The sequence below is a fragment of the Leuciscus leuciscus genome (assembly GCF_965113295.1).
Source record: "Leuciscus leuciscus genome assembly, chromosome: 5".
Classification (NCBI taxonomy): domain Eukaryota; kingdom Metazoa; phylum Chordata; class Actinopteri; order Cypriniformes; family Leuciscidae; genus Leuciscus; species Leuciscus leuciscus.
In genome coordinates, this window is record NC_138729.1 from 7,380,232 (window position 1) to 7,401,102 (window position 20,871).

Genomic DNA, 20,871 nt, shown 5'->3' on the forward strand with positions numbered 1-20,871 from the left:
TGTTCTCTTGCCCCGTTTATCTCACTCTGTCCTTCCTGAGTATCCTTTGTATTTGCTCACTCAAGCAGAACTGCTCCATAATGAGTTCTTAAGAACCGGATTCTGAACTGCAAAATTCAGATAAGATGAAAATCCATGAGTAGCAAGAGAGGTACATCCCACACAAGACTTGCATTTTCAACTCTAATAAATAAAAGATTGGACTGGATAACAGTAATATGTCAGGAAAGATTCAGGGAATTTCATGTTAACTGAAGTAGGAAATATATTTTAGCAGGAATTGCATGCTGGGAATTAAAATTCATTGAATGGTGCTAAAAGGGCATTAGAGTAGATTAAGGTCATATAGTATGATCAATTTCGGCAACAGAAATCTTAGATTTTCCATTCTCTCTTTTCAAACTGATGAAAATCATGCATGCTGCTAACACTTACATCATTACTATGGCAACTGATATTACCAATTCTGGATTTTGACCTCACAGATCCGATTACAGCACTTGCATAAGGACAGAGCGGATATTCAGTCCTAAATTTTGGATTTGTAAAGCAAAGCGGAAATGTTTGCACTGAGAACAAAGCATGCGCTCACTGAAGCTTTTGTCAAGATATAACAAAGTAATGTCTGGACTTCTTTAGCTGTAGACTCTAAACAGGTCTTTCTGGTTTATTCATACGATCTTTTTTAGATGTTGCCCAGACTTATTTCAACTGCTCATCTTTGTTTGCTTTAGTATTACTCTAACTGATTGTGTGTAAAAAAGAAAACCATTGAAGCCAGGCCAAGCTTTCCATTTTACAGTAAGATAGATATCCAGCATCTGATAGTGCAGCATGTCCTTCTTGGAAAAAAAAGAAAAGAAAAAAACCCTTCTCATTTATCTTGAAGGCCATTTTGATTTTAAATTCCAGGTGAGGTTTGGAGACCTTGCTGGAAAATCCAATTCATGGCAGGTCATTTATGGTCATTATTTGTTCCACTCTGGTTTAGATTGTTAGCCTAGTTAGGTGCCTCTGACTAGCAATACATTTACATCCAGTTATTGATAAAATCTTATTTTTTCATATTTCACTCTACCTGTTTCTGTCTCTTTCTCATTTTCTGTCACTGCCTCTTCTAAGATTAAATTTTACTTTTATTTGTTTAGACCCAAGACAGTCAAGGCCCCCAGGATGAAGTAAAAAGGGAGGGAGGGAAATAGAAAGTCAGATAGCTATTTTTCAAGGTCCCTCAGTTGCCGTGAGGCATACACATTTCAAACTCTCTGTCTTTTCCTCTAAGGCTTGTGTCTCTTAAGGGTTTGCCAGCTCTGTGCTATGTGAGTGTGTTTCCTTTGTATTAATGTGATGCACTACACACACACACACACACACATGCTAACAGATGGAGGTTGTAGGATTAGAGTTTTCTACAGAGTTAAAGCCAAGCTGTTTCTATCCCACCCACTCTTCTTAGATATGGGTAATTGCAGCATTTGCTGTGGTCCCACTGGAGTCTCTTATGTCTCACACACTTAATCGCTGACAACAGCAATCTCTTAGCTTCCGGCTGAGGAATTCAGAGTCCAGGTTTGTTAGGATGTCATCCCTCACAGCCTGTTTATGAATGTCTTTGCATTATGTAAGAAAATGTGAAACCAAGTGCCATTTATTTTAAAAATAACACAAACACACTATTCGGAATCCAGAAAAATATGTTCCTTAGGTTTAATTATAAAACAACAGATGTACTGTTGAAAATGAAGACTTCTTATGGTTGTCAAAAGTTATTGGATCATGTTTATAGTTAATGTGGTTACTCAGATGGACACCTGTGTGAATTTAAAGTTGGCATGAAATGCAAGTTGCGATCGTCTTTTCTTCTCTACAGTAGCGTACATCCGAGAACAAACTGTAAGCTGTCAGTCAAGCGGACTTAACTTGTGTGATACATCTGCTGTCTTGATCTTCTTGATCATCTTGCTGTGCTTACAGTGGCCATGCTAATGGTTTGTCAGAGCTGCGTGCTTTCATTGACATGCTCAGTTTAAGGCGAGACACTACAGGTGAATAGGGTAACATTTTTAACTAGCAGATATCACCATGAAACTTTCCCAGTTGATTACCTACATTAAGATGAGAAAAAAATGTATTACAAGTTTTCTATAATTTAATGTTTAAATATGCAAATCAGGCAATATCTAATTAAATATGCGCTGTTTTGCATATATTTTAAAAAACGAAATCTGAGTATTGGATAAAGCCAGGTTAAAAATTATTTTTTCATTGTGTTCACATATTAGATGGGAAAAAAATTACAGAGGGATTTATGGATATCTACTTTTGTTATCCTGTAAAACAGAATATACTGTCAATAGCCTTAAAAAAATGATTTTCGCCATGTTTTTTGGAATAAAATGTTATATAAATCAGGCTAGGAATAATATATTTACAAATCCCTCTGTAAATGTCTTCATAATATAACTAGGTACAAGACTGGAAAGTTTGGTGTATAAAGGTGCTACTGAAGTGGAGATTTCGTACTTGGAGAATGAGAGAAAGGTCATTTTGAGAAAACGGGCTTTAAAGATTTATCATCAGCCAATGAGATTGCGCTTTCAGCCCTTTTACTTTCACGATTGGTTGCTGAAAAAAAGGAAATGACCATATTTGGATCCGACAGCATTGTACAGGAGAGAGAGAGCTATCCAGCCGTGCGTGTGATGACAGGAAGAAGACAGAGATCGCGGAGCAGCGGGAGGATTAAGAACGCCAACTTTTGTTGAATTTATGAGAAATCTACAGACGCGAACAGACAAAGTGTAGAAAAATAAAGACCTAAATGTGTATTTCGGACTTTTTTTCACCACAAGTCTGAAAGAAGACATGCTATTGAAGACAAATATCCAAAAATCTCAAAATTGACCAGTAAAAAAAAACCGATGTTTTTGCCTGCCGTGTCTCGCCTTAATTCTCACAATTGAATTGTATTTATACTGATGAGCCAAAACAATATGCTGTTGGTCCTCCCCGTCCTGCCAAAAAATCGCGTCGACCCGCAGAGGCATGGACTCTACAAGACCCCTGAAGGTGTTCTGTGGTGTCTGGCACCAAGACGTTAGCAGAAGATCCTTCAAGTCCTGTAGGTTGCGAGGTGGAGCCGCCATGGATCGAACTTGTTGGACCAGTACATCCCACAGATGTTCAACTGGATTCAGATCTGGGTAATTTGGTGGCCAGGGCAGTACCTTTAGCTCTTTATCATGTTCCTAAAACCATTCCTGAAAATTCTGCAGGCTAATGGCGCTTTTCCACTATACGGCTCGGTACGGCTTGCTTCGGCTCGCTTTAAATGGTGCCACCTCTGTTGAGGTTCCAAGCGTACCGATACTAAAATGTAATGTGAAAACACTACAGATCACTGATTGGTCAGAGGGAATCGTCACTACCAGCGTCATTGGATTTGCAACACGAGACACCAAACCTGCTAGATTTAAATAGTCAGCAACAGCCACCGCAGTATTATTTGTTAGCACAATTTTTTAAACGACTTGCTTGAAAACATAAATGGCTGAATCGTGGCGACTGGTCAGTAGACGAGGTGCATACGTAGTCGAGGAGCAGATCCTGGATGGGGCGAGCAGGAATGAAAAGTTTTTTCAGCAACTTTAACGATCAGTCTATAATCCCACCCACTTTGAAGCGGTACTAAACTGCTGTGGAAAAGCGAGCCGAGCCGAGCTGAGTCGAAAAGTGAAGCAATTCTCACCACTGCCAACCGGGTTCAACCCACAAACCTTGCCTTTTCAGAGATACTCTGATTCAGTCGCCTTGCCATTTGGCCCTTGTCAAAGTCGCTCATATTTTTATTCCTGCCCATATCCAACACGTTGTTTACGAGAACTCGGACCTTAATTTGTGGCCTTGTTAGGAGATGATCAACGATATTTGCTTCAACTCTGACTGGTCATGATGTTTTGGCTCATCAGTGTATAGCTCCTAACTTAATAAAAACAAACTGTGTTACTATAAGGAATTATTACCTGTATGCAAGTGTAATGTACTTTATCTAAATGAAATACATACACATCCCTCGCTTTTGCTCATGAGTCAGCGACTACCCCACTGGTATGCGTGACATGGGTCACTTTCTGTCTAATTGGGCAGTTAGGGTTAGGTTTAATTCGTGTTAATTAATTAGTGTGAACAACTTCCTTTAGCTTGTCTAAGAACTGTAAATTTGTACTGCATAAAGCCAAGCTTGCCGTTTTGAGAAATATTTTGCCTTTTTGAGCTTAAGGTGCATCAAAATGTGGGCGTGGCATCTGAAGCTTTTTGGGTTTAAGACATTCAGGCACATGAATTTGAAAAGATAAAAAAAACAGGAATTATCCATTTTGATTTCAAGATGACTTTAAGCTTCATGGAGCGCCCAGTTATTACCAGACAATTTGCATATCATCATGTGTGTGTGGTGCTGAATTTAAAACAAGATGGAAGGGGGACTAGAAACATTGTGCTGTACAGCACATGGACAAGGCATATCCCGTTTTCTTGCTGCCTCTCAAGCTCATAAACTCGGTGTTCTGAGACGCTGTCTGCAATGATTTTCATGTGGAGGTCAAAGTGGCGCATGATGCTTGTGTTGAGAGGTGCGTCTCCTCTCTTTTCTCTCACTATCGGCAGCTGCTATGGCTGGTTGCTAAGCAACCACATCTCTGCACAAAGACGGAGCCCAGCTGGGGTGGACTAGTCTGCCAGTCAGCGCGTCCTTCCGGAGGTGTGATTGTGAATGTGTGAGTGTGTGTGGAGGGGTTATTGAGTTTACTGTATGTATGTATGAGCTGAAAAGCTTACAGCTCCTTGTTGATTCATATGATCAATAAATAAATAAATGGCCCCACCTGTGTTAATACACACCTCTCATTATATACGCATTTACTGGATTTTCACCTGTCTTTTTATTTTTTTATTCTTTGCATGTGCAAAACTCAACGCTAGGGTGATAAGGTTAGGTTTGTTGGCAGTCAAAATAGTCTTTCCTTTTATAGTCTTTGGAACTCATCCATTTTATTGTCTCGCAGGAGAAAAAGTCAGATAATAGTTCACCTCTCCTGAACAAGCCACACAATTTCAGGTATCATTCATGTCTGTAGCACAAACAGTGCAGTAATGGTGTTGCTTACCTTAGCAAACACCCTAATAAGTATATGCGTGTGCAGAATTGAGCATGGAATATGATAATAAAATATAGTGGAATTTATTAAAGCACAGTTTGATCTTTCACTTTGTGTGTGTGTGAGAAACAGATGTTCACCCTTGGTTCGAAAGGGGTGCAATTTTGTTTAACATATTCTGAAAGAGGCATAATTATTCTCTGTCTGTGATCACGAAAACTGCACCCCTTCATTCTGGTATGTCCACAGAATAACGCAGGCAGGGCGAGAGAGACAAAGAGAGACGGGGCCATTTTGTTTCTCTTTCCCTGTATTTGGCTGCAATCTAGTGGTTGTGCACTACACTATAAATCTTGTGCCCGTTGTGTAGTACTACACTCGACAGTATCACACCTCACAGCTGAGACATGATTAGTGTAGCTCATCATTTTCGTATGAAAGGGGTCATGAACTGCAATTTTCTTTTCTGTTTCCCGAGGTGCACTTATAATGTCAGTACGATTTTTATTCTGGAACCTTAAGGGTTAGGAAGAAGTTATCAAAATACATTTTATTCACAAATCAACCTATATCATTCCTATATGGTGAAATACGGTGACCGTGACTTCACCAAGTGTTCCTGGATTAACCTTGATTGATCCTGGAACAACATTTCAATCAGATTTGATGGACAAGTTTACAGTTTATATCAGGTTTAGGCTTACAACCAGGGTTAGGTGCTTCTACATCAGTGTTATTCACCTATCATTTCCCTCAGATTTTAGGGGTAACTTATGGGTTAGGTTTAGGGTTAGGACTAAATTTTCGGACAGGAATGTTGTTCCAGGATCAACAAAACATGTTAACCCAGGAATATGTCTTACTTGGCAAAGTCACGGTGACCCTCAGGGGGCTAACAATTTTTAACAATCAGCCATTAATATCAATTGGAATGGGTCTTATAGTTTAAACGGTTAGTTCACTTTCTTTTTTCAAACACAACCCTTAATATATAAAAAAGTTATATTAAAAAATATCCTGGCTCTTCCAAGCTTTATAATGGGAGTGAATGGTACCTTGTTTTTTGAACCCCCAAAAAGCACATCCATCCATCATAAAAGTAATCCATACAGCTCCAAGGGGTTATTAAGGCCTTCTGAAGAGAATCGATGCGTTTTTTGAAAGAAAAATATATATTCATAACTTTATAAACTATAATAACTGGCTTCCGGTAACGGCCGTACGTGAGTCTAGTTCTTGTGGAAGAGTGACCTCTGACCCGACGCATGATGTATTGATGAACACAGAAGCGCAGAGGAAACAGCAAAACAAAACACTGGTTATGAATTAGAAGTCTAAAACGAAAATTTCAAAAGAGAAATGTCGGAGGATCTTGAGTTTGTTGCCCAGCTCTATTTGTCTGAACCGTTTATTCTCACCTCAGCTTAGGCTACTCCTACATCCTAGGTCACTCTTCCACCGGAACTCGACTCGTGTACGGATGTTTACATTTACATTTATGCATTTGGCAGACGCTTTTATCCAAAGCGACTTACATTGCGTTATCCTATACATTTATTCATAGGTATGTGCAATTCCCTGGGATCCAACCCACAACCTTGCGTTGTTAACGCAATGCTCTTACCACTGAGATTTCTTTTCAGAAGGCCTTTATTAACCCCCTGAAGCCGTATGGATTACTTTTATGATGTATGGATGATGTGCTTATTTGGGCTTCAAAAAACAAGGAACCATTCACTCCCATTATAAAGCTTGGAAGAGCCAGGATATTTTTTTTTATATAACTTCAATTGTGTTAGGCTGAAAGAAGAAAGTCATATACACCTAAGATGGCTTGAGGGTGAGTAAACTATGGGATAATTTTCCTTTTTTGGGGGGGTTAAACTAACCATTTAAAATCAGTGTAAATAGTTCAATAGCTTCACATGTATTAAAAACAGATGGAAATTCAATTAGTATAATTGATACCAAAGGATTATAAATATACTCAAAGAAAATCTGTGCAAAGAAATCTGTGATCTAAATTATTCTAAATCATTAAATGTTACTTTAATGTTTATATATCCTAATGGTATTGATAACACATCTGTCAAGTTGCCAGATATGATTGAATATATTGATGTCCTACTTAAAGAGACAATAATATTTCATATTATATTAGAAAAAATACATGCCGGTGGACTACATTTTGGCATACATGACATGGCAGCTATATTTATTTTATTTTAATCTATTTTATATTTTGTGTGTTATATTTTTTATTTTAACCAAATGAGGCAAACGATGTTTTTTAAAAAGATCGCTACCAATGTCCAGCGTAGATCGGTTTCTTTGTCCAGCAGGTTATTTGTATTCCATTCGGTAACTAGTGTGTGCGGTACAAAGCTAAGATATCTCTCTTTCTACATCAATGCTGTAAGCGCAGTTAGGGGAGGGGTGTATGCGCTCACCTCCAGAGGAAGATGGACGTCCAGTATTAAAATGCAGCACAGTCTTTGTGCTGCCAGAAACAAAACTACGAAAGAACCTTCTTAATATGCGGATGATCTCACTCACTGCCAATCAGATTCTTTCATTCTCTCACACATGCCCTTATCTGTGTAGCCATTCAAGAGAAGGTTTTTGCCTTTTTTTTCTGTTTTTTTTTTCTGTTTTGCTGAGTGAGCGGGCTATAGACAGCAAGTAATCACAGAGGATGTTGCCATGGCGACAACAAATCTGCAGGGCGAGTGATGGAACAGCAATTGCTGTAACAATAGTGCTGCAGGAATACGCTGAGTGGACGCTTTATGTTCAGCTTCACAAGACCAAACACGTGGTGGTACAAGAAACCATTTAAATCTACTGTACCACACACTGTAGTACGCCCTCAGATGACATACTGCAGTGCATTTCTCTACTGTATGTAATGCAAGGGCCCCTGACAGCTACACCCAACCTCCTGTATACTCTATATGACTGCAAATAACACATCCAGCTTGAATCCTACATCAGTCAGTTATGAAACAGCTGGCCAGACAGTTGTCATGACAGCAGTGTCATATGGGACTTGTGGGCAGTGTATTATAACATCACTTTTGAGTGTGACCTTGCAGATGACTGGAAGGGAAGAAAACAGCAGGGCAGAGGGACAAACATAAGAAATATGTGTTAACAGTGTAGGGCTGTAATGTATTGTGTCATGTAATGTGATTGCTATTTGATGACAAACATTTGATCTTGTATTGCTGCTACTGAGACGTCCAGGCAAAAAGAACAAAGAGACCTCACTCTGCTGCCAGTAGTTGCTTTTTAAGGGTATGCACACTTGGATTTGTTCTTTACAAAAATCTATGTGTAACGAATTAAGTCCACTGAAGGCAAGTAGTAGTGCAGAGAACCCAAATGCAATTTATTCCAAAACTTGATCAAACATAAAACAAAGGCATGATGGGGCATGGAACTCAAAACAAGAACATAAACTTTCACAACATTACAGGATACATTCAATACTCAACAAAAGACACAGGGCAAACATGAGGGCTAAATACACAAAAGACTAATGACAAGACAAGGGACACCTGTGAACAATTAAACAATGACCCAAGGATAACATGAAACAACAGAAAAGGGAACACATGGCAGGATCACTTGACTAAAACAGGGGATCACATGACAGACAAGAACAAGAAACAAAACCCACAACGTGACATAGGCGGTCTTGGGGGAGAAAATGGAGGGCCAGGATTGTGCAGGGGAACGGGACCAGGACATGGCGGGCCTGGGCCGTGGGACGTGGGCGGACCTGGGCCGTGGAGCATGGGTGGACCTGCGCCGTGGAGCGTGGGTGGACCTGGGCCTTGGAGCGTGGGCGGACCTGGGCCGTGGAGCATGGGCGAAGCCGGCAGTGCAGGGGTCGTGGGCGGAGCCGGTAGCGCAGGCGACCAGGGCGAAGCAGGCTGTGCAGGCGACCAGGGAGACACGGCCTCTGAAGCCTAATCAGGTACCTACTGCCCCTCCCCAACATTTTCTTGGGACGAGACTCTGGAACGGCGGCAGCCATCTCGGGACGAGACTCAGGCGTGATGGCCATCTCGGGACGAGACTCTGGCATGGCGGCCATCTTGGGACGAGACTCTGGCATGGCGGCCATCTCGGAACGAGACCCTGGCGTGGTGGCTATCTCGTCCGAAGACAGAGGCGTAGAGGCGGCCATCTTGTCCGAAGACACAGGCGCAGACACAGGTGTAATAATAATAATAATAATAACTTATATTTATATAGCGCCTTTCACGGGACCCAAGGACGCTTTACACATAACTGCCGAGACAAAAGAAAAGTCATTCAAGGTTAAACGCCTTTGTAAAGAGGTGGGTTTTTAGAAGTTTTTTGAAAGTGTCCAGAGAAGGGGCATTTCGGATGTCTGAGGGGATGGAATTCCAGAGGGTGGGGGCTGCGACGCTGAATGCTCTGTCCCCAAAAGTCCGCAGTCTGGTGTGGGGGACAGAGAGCAGGCCCTTGTAAATGGACCGTAGATTACGTGAGGGGTCCAGAAGGTACTGGGGGGCAGTGGCAAGTAGAGATTTATAGGTAAAGAGGAGGATTTTGTAGGTGATGCGAAATTTGACCGGGAGCCAGTGAAGCTGAATGAGGATTGGGGTGATGTGCTGCCACGACCTGGTGTGTGTGAGAACCCTGGCTGCCGAGTTCTGGACATATTGTAGCTTGTCCAGGACCTTGCTGGGTACACCATACATGACACCATTACAGTAGTCCAAACGACTGGTGATGAAGGCATGAATGAGTGACTCTGCCACAGAGTCTGATAGAAAAGGTCGAAGTCTGGAGATATTTTTAAGGTGGTTAAAGGTGAACTAAGTAACTTTTTTTTACCTTAACTGAACAGCTTCGGAGTCATTGGAATGGTTATATTACTTATTTCGGGTTGAATGGTGGTCGTTTCGCACCCCCCTGGTGCCCGTGAGCGGAAAATACGCACTTGCAACTTTGAGCCGGCGGGCCGCCGGCCGCTGCGTCAGGAAGTCTCGCGTGATATCAGGTCTCGCGATGTAAACAATTGCTTTACGGCCAAAAGAAATCTGCTAAAATGCTGTCATTATTGCGCTCCCTCACGCTGTCCGAACCCGAATGAAGAAGACGTTTTAAAGAACGTCCCATCTGCTTTGATGTCGTTGATCTATAGCCTCTGGTGTCTGAGAATCAACAACGAGTTTTTACGACAGTGTTGTCAAATATCTATTCCGAAGCTGTGGGGGGAGCTCTAGAGAGAAACATGCGAGCAAAAAGCGAGAATACAGCGAAGAAGTCCCGAAGCTACTGAGTGCTGCTTTAAAGGCAGATTTGGTAATGAGTTTGACATGTGACTGGAAGGAAAGGGTGGAATCCAGAATGGCACCAAGGTTGTGGACTTCTTGGGATGGAGAGATGGAGCAACCATCCACTTTGAGGAGTAAATCACCTACCATCAAGAGCAGCGGCTTAGGAGCCACTACCATTAGCTCTGTTTTGCTGCTGTTTAGCTTGAGTTGGTTAGATGACATCCAGGTTTTTATTTCATTCAAACAGTCAACAAGTGACAGTGGGGGAAGCTGAGTGGATGGTTTGGTGCTGATATACAGCTGTGTGTCATCAGCATAACAGTGGAAACTGAGACCATGGTGACATATTATCTGACCAAGGGGGAGCATGTAAATGGTGAAAAGGAGGGGTCCAAGCACAGAGCCTTGAGGCACACCTTGTTTGACTGTGGCCGGGGAGGAGCTGGAGTCTCTAAAGGTGACGAACTGTTCCCTATTGAAGAGATATGACTGAAACCAGGAGAGTGCTGAGCCGGTGAGGCCAACACATTCAGCTAGACGGTTGAGAGGGATAGTATGGGAAACTGTGTCAAAGGCTGCCGAGAGATCTAGAAGAATGAGGATGCTGATATGTCCAGAATCAGCAGCGATGAGGAGGTCATTGGTAATTTTGATAAGGGCAGTCTCAGTGCTGTGATGTGCTCTGAAGCCAGATTGTGTAGAGGCAGCCACAGGTGTAGAGGCGGCCACAGGTGTAGAGGCGGCCATCTTGGCCAGAGATGAACTCTCAGGCGTGACAGCCAACTTGGGCGAGAGCTCGCGGGCTGGAGCCGATGTGTGTACTACAAGTCATTATTCTAATATTATATTGGTAATTTGTTACAAAATAAGGTACAGAAAAAAATGAACTGTGAGACGTTATACTGTGCTTGTATACGCACTCTCCAATTGCATATGCAAATGTGGAGGTGGGCGCTGTATATCACTTAACTATATATAAAGAGAAAATTAAATTTGAAATTACGAGCATCCAATGTCATGAAATTATTAAAACGTACCAATGAATTACATAAGTGGTACATCATGTGTTTGCTGGGAAGGATTTGTATGCAGGTATGATGTTCATTCTATTCATCAGAAATAAATATAAAAGTATACAGTATTAGTATATTGCTGCTCCTGGAAGCTGTGATAAAAGATTATTCAAGGTAAATAAGGATGACACTCGTTTTTAACTGTCTTTTGTTAGAACCAGTTTCTCATCTGATTTTCTTGGGTAGGACAGAGCTTAGCAGGTATTTGACTTTAAGCTACTGATATATATATATATATATATATATATATATATATATATATATATATATTATATATATATATATATATATATATATATATATATATATATGTAACGGGGTTCAGACAGATGTTATGGGAAGAAGGAGGCGGGAACCGGCGAACATTCAACATTTTAATAAATAAATAAACAAATACAAAAATGAAAGTAAAAGCCAGCAGCCCCTCACGGACGACTGCTGGCAACACAAAACAGAAACACATCAAATAAAATTCAGGCCTGTCCTCTCTCGCTCTTCACTGTCGTCGCTCCTCCTTTATGCTTCCGCTCCTCCGTGAGAGATGCGAGACTGGTGCGTCGCGCACGTGTCGCTCATTATCAATCACGCCACCGGCCTCGCACCGTCCTCAAACGGCCCTCGACCTCGTCGTGCTCGCCACATACCCCCATCACCCCTCGCAGGCCGGGGGGCACCCACGCGACTGCGCCTACTCCCCCCCCTCCCCGGGGGGGACCGATAACGGCGGCTGCTGTACCTGGGCTGGGGGTATGGATAGACGAGGTACGAGAGAAAGGAAACGGAAGCACAAGGAGCGACAGAGACGAGAGAGGGGAGAGAGAGAAAAAAAAAAAAAAAAATGATCCGGTTCCCGGACACACTGCCGCTCGGTCCTCAACCGGCTGAGAGTCACTCGCGGTGCCATGCGATGGTACTGGACATTCGTTGGGGAACGGCTCGACGCTCTTCCGCCTCCTGGCGGCCGGCGGTGACTCCTCCTGTCGAGGGCAGCCGGCAGCGAGTTTCCCGTTCCCTGCTCCACCCCCATCATGGCCGACGGCAACAGGCTCCGGCCCACGGCGAACGGGAGCGACTCCTCCGCTCCCTCTTGGACGGCAGCCACCCCTCCTCGATCCAGCAGCACGGTGTCGAGCTCTCCGTCCCACCAGATCTTCCCTCGCTCCAGCACCATCGCCTTGGGCAGCAATCGGCGGCCGTCGCTCCCTCGTGCTGCCCGACCTCCTCAGCACCGCGATCCCCCCCAGCAGCGAGGGCTCTCCGACAGCGTGTCACTCCTTCTTCCCGGGTTTCGGCACCAATGTAACGGGGTTCAGACAGATGTTATGGGAAGAAGGAGGCGGGAACCGGCGAACATTCAACATTTTAATAAATAAATAAACAAATACAAAAATGAAAGTAAAAGCCAGCAGCCCCTCACGGACGACTGCTGGCAACACAAAACAGAAACACATCAAATAAAATTCAGGCCTGTCCTCTCTCGCTCTTCACTGTCGTCGCTCCTCCTTTATGCTTCCGCTCCTCCGTGAGAGATGCGAGACCGGTGCGTCGCGCACGTGTCGCTCATTATCAATCGCGCCACCGGCCTCGCACCGTCCTCAAACGGCCCTCGACCTCGTCGTGCTCGCCACAATATATATATTGATTGATTGATTTACTTGAGCCAGTAAGTCTACAGAACACACAAGTTTTAAATGTGCAAGCACAACAGTGTGATGAAAAAAAAAGACTAGTTATTTTGCTCTTTCTGTTCTTCATCTTTACCTAGTCCTTTTTTTCTCTCCTTTTGTCCTCTGACTGTGTCTCTCTCTTCTTTCCTTCCTTTTGTCTTTCTGTTAGTCTCCCACCTTTTTTGCCTGTGTGTATTGTTTTTTTGGCATTGGCTTTGCACGTTCTGCTGCTATACTCGCGCGCGCACACACACACACACACACACACACACACACACACACACACACACACACACACACACACACACACACACACACACACACACACACACACACACACACACACACACACACACACACACACACACACACACACACACACCTTTCTGGGTTTTTGGGTTAGCCATTAAGTCCTCTTTACTGTTCTCTTTTAAGTGAGAGCAGACATTAATTAGTGTGATTACTTGGGGCGATTCCACATCTGAGAGTGTTTAAAAATCATTTATCATTCACGTCCTTTGCTAAATGAATAGCAGCATAAATGCAAGCGCAGACAGTCACCGCCCATCCCCAAAACAAATAGAGCTCCCAGAGGAGGGACGAGGGCTGTGTCTTCATTTTTTGTTCTTTTGTTTTGGCTATGTACAGCACATGCCTTTGATATTTTACAATGTATTTGCAAAACCCTCCTTAAAATAGTGTGATATAAAAAAAGCACTTGACTCATTTACTCTTATTAAATTTACACGCCTCTATTTTTGTAAATGAACAGAATTACATCTCAGACCTATCAGTAATCTGAATAGCTAAATTATAGGCTGATGTGATCTGCCATTATGAGCCAGCATTATAATTGAATAATACAGATAAGTAATTGACTGTAATTTGCTGTTATTGACACAATTTTATTTTGCACAATATTTACACAAAATATGCATTATCACTTGGCAGAGTACTTTGAAAAAGACACACTTCTGTTAATCGGCCAAGTACTTTAAGTGTGATTATCAGCTTCATCTGAAAACAGCTGAATATCAGCTAACATATCAGTCTGGCACTATTACAGTGTATTAAAGCACTGGATCACTCATATATACATGGTATGAAGCATTCACTTTGTATATGAATGTGCCAGCATCATTCATATTCATTGATTTGTCTTTCTAACCATTTATTTGCAGTGATCTGAGTATAAAAATATGACAAAATATGAATGAAAGGTAAAGTATGTTGTTTCTGTGACACTAATGGCACCTAACAGAATTACAAAATAAAGCAATTTTCAAACAACCTTGCAAACATATCGTCCAAAATATGTGCGTGTTTTGACATGACGCACCACAGCTGTTTGAGGCTGTCTACACAAGACATTTGTTTTTCTGAACGGGTGCGTGATGATGCTGTATGGTATTGAAGTGTCCATTGTAATGCGTTGCATCGCAATGTCCCATTCGCTTTGACACGTTCAAGACCTGTTTAATCTTTGAAGGTCTAAATGCAGTGAATTTGGGCTTTATTGCCTGTAACCGAAGATTTTCCAATGTAATGCGAAAAGAGCTGGAATGAGATTGATGGATCTTAGCAGACTTTTATGTTTTATGGTGCCTGGGAGGCTCTATGTTTACACTTTTGGTGGAGATAAACCCATGAATGACATACTAATAGTAGTCCATGAACAATAAACTGGGTTAAGAGAATGTATTTTAAGAAAAAAAATTCTTTAAATATGAATGTTCCAATGGATATGAAAGATATGAGATCTGATATAAGTATTATTCCAGAACAAGTCTGAAAACATCTGGATGGTGTTAAGAATATTATCCAGGCTTTTGCTGTCTTTCCTCCTCATATGGTATCAGTGATATTTGTAAAATGGAACTGGCAAGATGTTTTAAGACTAGCAAATATTTTAAGAGTGATATTCTAGTTTCCAAGCTGACTTAGGGGCAACCTGTTTGATTGTTAGAGAACCTGGCACCTGTTGTTTTTATCTAAATCTGAAATTGTGCAGCATATAAAGATTTAAAGACTTTTTGCTAGTAAAAAATGCTATTAATGAGAAAGTGTATAAAATCTTATCTGTTAAACAACCTCTTTAGCCTTTGATAAACCTATTATACTAATGATTCATATTTCAGCTGTCAGGACAAATTTAGCAGGAAATTACATACATACGTCATGTGTTTCACGTCATACTTTATCTGTACAAAGTACTGTATCTGTACCTTATCTTGCTCCGGCTGTGAGTAGTGTGAAGCAGGATGTTTGTCACAATGAACAAGAACAATTTACCAGAGATCATTTAATACGGCAAACCTCAGGGAATCTATTGAATCGTTTCAATGAACCGGTTCAAAAAACGATTCATTGGTTCCTTACGTCATCAAGCAACGATGGCACTACGCATTTATTTTCTAACAACTCAGTGCCATATTATATCAATGAAACATTCAAATAAAGTTATTTGTGCCAATGCATGTTCCCAGACAGCAACATAGTGTCGGCCCAGATCCGGCCCACATCTGGTACGAGTGGATTCCACGTGTACCAAATGTGGGCCGGATCTGGGCCGACACTATGTTGCTGTCTGGGTTTGAAACATTCAAATAAAAAGTTATTTGTGTGAACGCATATTGCTAATTGTGGTCACAGTTTCATTCGCGGATCCTTTATGTCGGATAAGACTGACCAATATTGAGTTGCCTACATCTTGGATAAGGCAACTCTCATTACAGCTCACATTACAGACATGCATAAACATGGATTTGTTCTACATGTCTAAAGTATATAGAAAGAATGAACCAGTCTTTTAAACTCCTTGATTTCGCTTAACAACTTAAGATTTAATCTGAATGCACAAGAAAGTATAGTAAAATTTATTTCTCTCGACAGAAAGGGTTTTGCAGGTTGTTATAAAATATTATTTAATAACAGTATTCATAAAAAGCATATTTCCAGTACATGCCTCAGGCTTGCATAGTTTGCCAACTCACACATCAGACTCCTTGGTAATCCTCTGCAAACTTCAACAGTTGGTCGAACTGACTCATTCTCCCAAAAAAAGGTGTTATATTGTTATGTTATGTGCATATACACACATGTATATTACACACTAAAGGAAAGGTAAAAAAAAGAAAGAAAAAAAGGGCAAAAAAGCATAATAGATGAACTTCGAACCATGGTAACCCTTTGTATCTGAAAACACGCACAAAAACACAGGCACAATATACCATTGTGAACTCACACCTTTCAGACTGACCACTGCATAAGTTCATGTATGTGTGCACTGCTCGATCTGGCCAGGACAGAACATTCAAACAATTAAGGACTTTGTTAATAATTGACAGGCTACAGACTGGCAGTGTGTGTGGGTTATGGGACTCTTGTGTGACCTATATTAAATTTAAGGGTGTGTTTGGGAGGGGTTATTGACGAATAAGAGGCATGTGGTCCTGGCAGCTGGTTAGGCAAGGATTAGGGGCTAAAGGGGGTGTCATTCTATGTCTTTTATTTGTGTGCGAGAGCCATAAGATGTAGTGATTATTCTAGCTGTGAATATAATCAAACAGTCACATGTAAATCTGCATTTCAAGTTGACTTTTTGAATAGCATTGTCACATGTCGCAGAGCCTGGCTTTCAACTAACCGCATGAAGTCTAGTCTGCTTTGAAGATTATTCTGGCCAAGTACAACCCATTTAGATAGGAAGAGGCCATCTGAATGACATGCAAAATGACCAACTACAGCTTGTTTTTATGTGACATTTAGGCTGAAAACGAATATAACCCTAAGAAGCTTATACAGGTTTTTCTGTTTACTTGATGCTAAATATTTCAAACAAAACTTTGACCAGAAAAAAAATTAATAATCTGGCAAGAGAACAGAAACAAACAAAATATATTACATTTCATGAACTCACTTTGGCAAGAATGAGTGTCTTCCTACACACACACACACACACACACACACACATATGCCGACATGCACAACCTTTCAAAAGGCAGCAACAAAGCAGAGCTAATTGATTCATTAATATTAATTAACATTAAGCATTGTTTTTTTATCAGATCACATGCATGATTTATTATGCATGACATTTCACTAAAACTTAGAGTCTAAAAATCACTGTATATCTCTGTTTGAGTGACAGGCTCATAATCAGCAGTCAGTCCCCGTTGACTCAGGGGTCCGCTGGGAGTCTGGCATTTACGACTTTGCTCTGTCTAATATTTGTTCCTGGATAGAGTATCATCTTCATAAAAATGTAATGTTGATGAGATTGAATATTACATGTTGTCTATGTGGCATTTTTGTTTGCAGATTCCTTTGAATGAGACATACACTCTTAGAAAAAAAAAAAAAGGTTCAATGTGGGGTTCTTGATCCATTTTTAAAGAACCCTTTATTCCGTTTAGGTTTTATATAAGGAGAAATGTCTTAAATGACTGCATAATACTTGTTTCATGTTTAACGGGTTATTTTTTATTTTTTTTTTATTTTTATTGCAACATAATGTAATTTTTAAAGAAAGTATAATTTCATGTCTGGTAAAAATATTTATAGCTGCATGGGACATTTCCTTAGTTCACCCTCCACTGACATGAGAAAGTCAGCTTTAGACCCTGGTCATACACATAATGTATTAGCTATTTTTCTAAGAATTGACTTGGGTGCATGGAATCATATGAAATTCATATGAAGGTCCTTTTAGTGAGTGTGATGTACCAAAAAAGTACCCAGCATGCAAAGATTCACTCTGCACACTCAAACAAATTTTCATGATTATTTTATTTTTTTACTCATTGAACCCCCTAATGCCTCTAGAACACACAGGGACACATCAAGTGGGCGAATGTTCAAAAGGACAGTGTGTTCAACGGTCGCATGATCAAAGAGATGTGAACACAATGTACCTTTATCTTCATCAACCAGATATTCTTCTTAATTCATTTAATAAGGATAGTGTACAATAGAATGCCTTATTTGAATTAGTCTTTTATATTGTACTTTTTAAACCTTGTAAATAAATCAGTTTTAATGTGATGTATTGACATTAACATTTTTGTTTTTTACATATGCCAAAGCATTTCTTGGTTGTTCTTATATTAATATAAATGACTAGTAAATTGAGTAAATGTATTAAAATAAACTGTATTTTATATACAGTGGTCCCAAAAAAATATTTGGACAGACAGACAGACAGACAGACAGACAGACAGACAGACAGACAGACAGACAGATAGACAGACAGATAGATAGATAGATAGATAGATAGATAGATAGATAGATAGATAGATAGATAGATAGATAGATAGATAGATAGATAGATAGATAGCCAAGGACAAAATACACTGAATATGTTAAGTTAGAATTAAAAGTAAATAAGAAAATATACAAATAAAAATAATATTCACATCATTTCACTGTTAGTATGAAGGTCGCCTCTGTTTGTTTGAGGCACTCTGCCTTCACTTCTTATCATGTCACATGACAAAGCAACACCACACATCACCCGTCCCTTACACACACACATAAGTGATCATGATCACAGCTGCCTGTGAGCTATAAGCAAATCATTTTGTAATGTAGGTCCTTCCTAGATGCTGACCTCAGGAAACCCGTCATTGTCATTTAAGGAGAACACTATGAATTCCAGCTAAATAATTCTGAAGCTAGGTGGTTAGGGACTGAAAACGGGTCATTTGATTGGTTCATTGATCCAGGGAGGGCCACGCCCACCAGACCTACTTATTCTTCTTAATTAATTCTCATCACTTCTGGCAATGCATGCAGGCACACACACACACACACACACACACTCAAATGTTTCATGTTTCTCTTGCTCAGTGTGATCTGAACTCTGTTTGTTCAGTCTGTCACATTGGCTGGCAGGAACAAACTCTATTAGTAGTTTCTGGATGAGAGGTGACGTGAGGTGACAGATGAGGGTCAGACACACACATACACACCCTGAATCTTAGCTTCCAGTTACAGTGCTGATGCACTACACTTACACACTGAAATCACACACATGCATAAACAAAAAGCCCAGAAATCACTGCTCAGAGTATCTTGACTGAAGACCTCTTCCCTTCAGGACATTCTAACACTGATCCAAATTCAGTATTAGAATGACTACCAGAACAATCAGACCCACCTCTCTTTTTTATGTATAATAATTGATTGATGTGAATATTTTGAAAAGCTACAATCTTCCTTTAGCAGTCTCACACTGAAAATGTTCTTAAAATATAAGATATTTTTTTAATTAAATGTACTATTTATTATTTATTTTTTATGTAGAGGTTATAACATTAATGGGTTACTTCAAGTAAATAATTTAGAAGAAAAACAAGGAGAGAAAAATGGGATCCCTAATTATGGAACTCCCTAAACATCTGGAGTGTAAAAGTGGACAGTTGATTTAAAAAACAAAACAATACTTGCAAATTTGCTTGTAATACAAAGGCAGTTTTATTCTGTTTATTTATATGTGCATGGATAATATGCCTAGAGAATGAAGGATAAATTATGCCCCAGCATTGTCCTTTGGGGACATCACTGTTGCCATGGTTTCATCACGCACCTCTTGACCTTTAGCCTCTTTGACCCTGAGGTCATTCGGTGCCATAGGGAAAAAAAATATTACTGAGATTAAGCGTAAAGTTTATCATACATTTGAATTTATATTTTGTGCTGGACTGGGAACAATTTGCAGATTATGTGTCTCATGAGGCCTTCTTTATTGTCCCATTTTTATGAGCAGTTCGCACACACACACACACACACACACACACACACACACACACACACACACACACACACACACACACACACACACACACACACACACACACACACACACACACACACACACACACACACAGGGAGGGGAGTGGGCAGCAGGTGCAGGGGGCTGGACTGACACATGATTGACAGGCGGATTGATTGCTTTTGAATGTCAGCTTGGATAATTATCAGAATCTGTCAGTAAGTGCCATACCAGCACTTACTGACAGCAAAGTGGTTTAACAAGGTATTGTAGTGTTTTTTTTTTTCTGCTTTCTTTGACACACAGACTCCAGACTCTTAACAGACACAGACTTGGATATTAGCCGAATTCCATTAATAAGTCATTTATAACAAGATCAACATAGGCTGATCATTACCGTAATCCTCAGACCTGGAATTGTGCGTTCCACTATTAACACCAAAACACCAAAATTAATCTGTAATTTCAGTGATCAATAGACAAAACCACAATACATCAAACAACAGACGTTATGCAAATTCCTTATTAACTTCCTTATTAAGCCAGTGCTTTTGAAAAAAGTTGCCAGCCACCGCAAGTTTCATGGCCCCCAGAACATTTATGAATATCTGAACATATTTATAAAAAGACAGAACAGACCCTCTAGAAGCTAGAATAAAACCTGTTTAATTCTAGCTTCTTTTTTATCAACACTTGAATGTAGGTTTCATAAAATAAAAAAAATAAAACATTTTGAGCACAAAGCTGATAAAATCATATTTTTGTCAAAGTCTATGTTTGGATCGGATTCAGAAAGATGATCAAAACACAGTTGGAGTAGATCGAGTCCATCAACACCCTAAAAATGTCACAGTCCTATAGCTTGTCCTGGATCCACCTTTTATT

The 20,871-nt window shown here is 40.5% G+C and overlaps 1 protein-coding gene and 1 long non-coding RNA gene across 2 annotated transcripts in view; one reads left to right on the forward strand and one right to left on the reverse strand.

The window, feature by feature from the left end:
* Positions 1 to 20,871, forward strand: part of LOC309499631 (neuronal migration protein doublecortin-like) — a 52,580-nt gene that overhangs the window by 20,820 nt on the left and 10,889 nt on the right. The window lies entirely within an intron of this gene.
* The window catches only part of LOC309499671, an 84,661-nt gene continuing 65,817 nt past the window's right edge, over positions 2,028 to 20,871 (reverse strand). The window contains exon 3 of the long non-coding RNA XR_014206318.1: positions 2,028 to 2,835. This is a non-coding gene — a long non-coding RNA (uncharacterized lncRNA). The remainder of the gene's footprint in view (positions 2,836 to 20,871) is intronic.